This window comes from Akebia trifoliata, chromosome 14, assembly GCF_017979445.1.
Source record: "Akebia trifoliata isolate Shusen 1 chromosome 14, ASM1797944v1, whole genome shotgun sequence".
Classification (NCBI taxonomy): Eukaryota; Viridiplantae; Streptophyta; class Magnoliopsida; order Ranunculales; family Lardizabalaceae; genus Akebia; species Akebia trifoliata.
Window position 1 is genome coordinate 13,934,857 of NC_141388.1, and position 4,057 is coordinate 13,938,913.

At 32.5% G+C, this 4,057-nt stretch overlaps 1 pseudogene; it reads right to left on the reverse strand.

Moving 5' to 3' along the window:
• Positions 1–1,097: 1,097 nt before the first annotated feature.
• LOC147386386 (uncharacterized) lies at positions 1,098–3,481 on the reverse strand (annotated as a pseudogene).
• Between the last annotated feature and the right edge of the window lie 576 nt (positions 3,482–4,057).

Here is a 4,057-nt window from a genome sequence, read left to right on the forward strand (position 1 = left end):
GATGCATTCGACTACGTTATGGTGTTATTTTAGGATAGAGAATTGAAAAACTCCTCCATGTCATTCAATATGCGAATAAAATGCTCAATGATGCCCAACTCAACTACTCCACCACCAAAAAAGAACTACTAACAGTAATTTTTGCACTTGAAAAATTATGATTCTATCTCATTGGATCCAAGGTTGTGATCTTCACAGACCCTGTTACGTTAAAATACTTACTTGCTAAAAAGATGCTAAAGCACGATTAATTTGATGGATCATTTTGTTTCAAGAATTTATCTCAAAATTTGATATAGGAAAAGGATCTGAAAATGTGATTGCATACCACCTGTCCAAGTTAGTAGTTGAGTCCAGTCCAGACTCCCTACCTATCTCTGAGAATTTTCCAATTGAACAACTCATGTTGATTTCTATCCATGACACACCTTGGTATGTTGACATTGTCAATTATCTTGTGACAAGAAAAACACCATTCTCCTAGACCAAACAAGAGAAGATGAGGTTTTTTGTCAAGTCTAAATAATTTTTTGGGATCATCCGTACTTGTTCAAGTACTGCCCAGACCAAATAATTAGATGGCATATTCTTAATGGAGATCAGAAAAGCATCCTAGATTTTTGTCACAACAATGCCTGTGGAGGGTATTTTGGTTGCAAGAAGACAGTTGTAAAAATATTATAATGTGATTTTTATTGGCCCACCATTTTTCAAGATGCTGATTTCTTCATTAAATCTTAAAAGAGATGTTAACGTTTAGGTAAGATTAGTAAAAGAAATGAGATGGCCCACAACCGATTTTGATAATCGAAATTTTTAATTTGTGGGGAATAGATTTTATGGGTCCTATCCCCATTTCCTACATATTCTAGTACATTCTAGTCAGGGGCGGAGCCAGGATTTTGTTTTCGTGGGGGCAACTATGAATTCATTAATAATATTAAATTTTGACTTTTAAAATATACAAAAAGTAACTTTTACTATATGTATTTTCAATAATTTGACACTTACAAAAAGTATAAACTAGTAATATATATACACAAAATTTTCACATCATTTTCAAAAAGATCCAATCACTGATATATATACATAAATCTTCACAATTGTTCCCGTCGAGTTTTCATATTCTGAAAGCGTTGAATGATCATCTCATTATCAATGGTATCAAACACATCTTTCTCGATATACGTAACCAAGCAATCATTCATCCATTGATCTCCCATTCGGTTACGCAATCGATTCTTTACTATATTCATTGCTGAAAAAGCTCTTTCAACGGTTGCAGTTGCCACTGATAATATCAATGCTAGTTTCACAATCAAATACACCAATTGATATAAAACATTCTTTTTTGTCTCAATTAACTTCTCTGCAAGGCCACTGATTCCTTTAAGTTGCAAAAATTCATTGTCAGAGCGCACATCAAGTATATAAGTCTCAAGTTGATTATCAAGTGCCATAAGTTCCACGTTAGAAAATTCTAATGGGTAAAATTAAGCAAGACGAATCAACTTATCCTTATTAAAAGCAGAGAATGAATCACATGGATTCAAACATGCCACACAAAGAAGTAGCTCGATGTTTTCTTCTGTAAAACGATTATTAAGCTCTTGAAGCTGCAAATCTAACACGATACAAAATAATTTAACACAATAATTATGTAGATTGGTGACTTGTTCAACATTATGTCTTGGCCACCCTCGAACTACATGCATGTCATCCATATTCGGTATAACAATATCATGTCTTTCACAAAAAGAAGAAATTTCATTGAGCAAAAATTCACATCCAATATCTCTCATCGTTTGTAACCGTTGCTTAGATACTTTAACCAAGGCCAAAGCATTTACAATATCTTGATCTTTCCTCTGCAGTGCTTGTGACAATTCATTTGAAATTCCCAAAACAGTTTTCATTAAGTGCATGATGAATATAAAGTCAAAATATTGAATCGAATCTAATAAAGCACTTGCTTCACCTCTTTGCTCAGAATTTGTGCCATCTTCTTCAACAGTCAGAAGCACATCAACAACAGAAGAAAACATAGAAATCAAACTCATCAAAGTAGCATAATGTGAGTCCCAACGTGTATCACCAACTTGTTGGAGACTAGTTTCTTGATTCAAAACATGTCCACTTGAAATTTCACCATTTTCCAATGCTTGAATAATATTGTTAGCACATTTTTCTCTTAGAATATCTCGACGTTTGCACGAAGCTCCCACAACATTCAACAAATTAGCAAGAATATTGAAAAGATTAGCAACTTGACTGTGATTGTTTGCAACAGCTACAAGTGCCAGTTGAAGTTGATGAGCAAAATAATGAACATAAAAAGCAGATTGATTTTCTTTCATGATGAGACTTTTGAGACCATTAAATTCTCCTCTCATATTACTAGTCCCGTCGTAATCCTGTCCACGTAATCTTAACATACTTAATCCATGTCTTGAGAATAATGCTTCAATCACTACTTTCAATGATAAAGTCGTTGTGTCACTAACATGGACAATGCTAAGAAATCGCTCAATAACACATCCCTTTTTATCTACATAACGAATCAAAACTGACATTTGTTCTTTGATTGATACGTCACGAGATTCGTCAATCAAAATAGAAAATAGATCATCTCCAAGATCATTAATTATTGTATTGGTAGTTTCACTTGCCATACAACGCACAATATCCTTTTGTGTATCATGAGATACAATCTTCAGATTCTTGGGAGTATTATTTAACACGACATTTTTGACCATTTCATTATGATTTGAAAGAAATTGTAGAAGTTCAATAAAATTTTCATGATTTCTAGAAGATTCAGATTCATCGTGACCTCAAAAGGCTAACCCTTGACGTAAAAGAAATCGAATACAATCGATTATTGCAGTCAAATGAATCCGATACTCATTTCTAGCCTGATAAAATTGTTGAGAAAAAACAACTTCAATGTGTGGACTTTGATTCATTAAATCCTGACATTTCCTCCAAGCTTTGTTATGAGCGCTATTTGGACCTCCAACATGGATTTGAAATCTTTCCTTTTTTTTTTCCAATTTGTGAATCCCGCGGTAATAAAAGAATCGCCACCGAGTTACTCCTCAAAATCAACTCTCATCAGATAGCAACATAAGCAAAATGCAATGTCTTTCGTAATACTATACTCTAACCAATTTCCAAAATTATCAAACCAAGTTGAATTGAAACGATGTGACACCTTCCCAAACTTTCTTTGAGGGAAATTATGTTCACGAGGTTGACATGGACCTTTTTGTAAGTACGCTCTTTGAATTTCATCTCGATCATTAGAATTATAATCTAAAATTTCGATTCGCAACCTAGGATCTGAAGGAAGATCTTCCAGATTGATTTCAACACGACTATGCTTTGAACATCGCCGTATGTCATCATCACTAGGATCATTCCTTTCTCGAGTAATGGATGGTTGCTCCAAATTGGACTTTCTTATAAGAAATTTATCCATATCTGATTCACAAATTTAATTTATTTAGTTAGATATCAAGATTTTTAACATGTTTCTATATATCAAAGATACATATTATTCTATCCTAGAAAGTTATGTAATCCAACGTTGAAAAATGGTTTTACATGTAAAAGAAAGGTAACAAGAACTAATCTAATCTAAATCTCGTAATCAATAATTTCAATGAACAATAAAAATTAAAATTAATAATATTACAATTTTATAAGCATAATCAATAATCAACAAATGGGACTCTGCCCCTATATATTCATAAAAGGAATAATAATATATCTTCAATAAGTTAACAATAGGGTTTCGCCCCCCTGTATATTCAATATTTCATCAATAAATTAACAATAGGGCTCCGCCCCCCTGTATATTCATAAAAAGAATAATATTATTTCATCAAGAAGTAACTAATAGGGCTTCACCCCCCTGTTTATTCATAAAAAAAAAAATATTATTTCATCAATAATTAAATAATAGGATTCCGCCCCTATATATTCATAAGAGAAATATAAAATTTTCATTATTAAATTAACATTTGGGCTCCACCTGTTATACATTTATATAAAA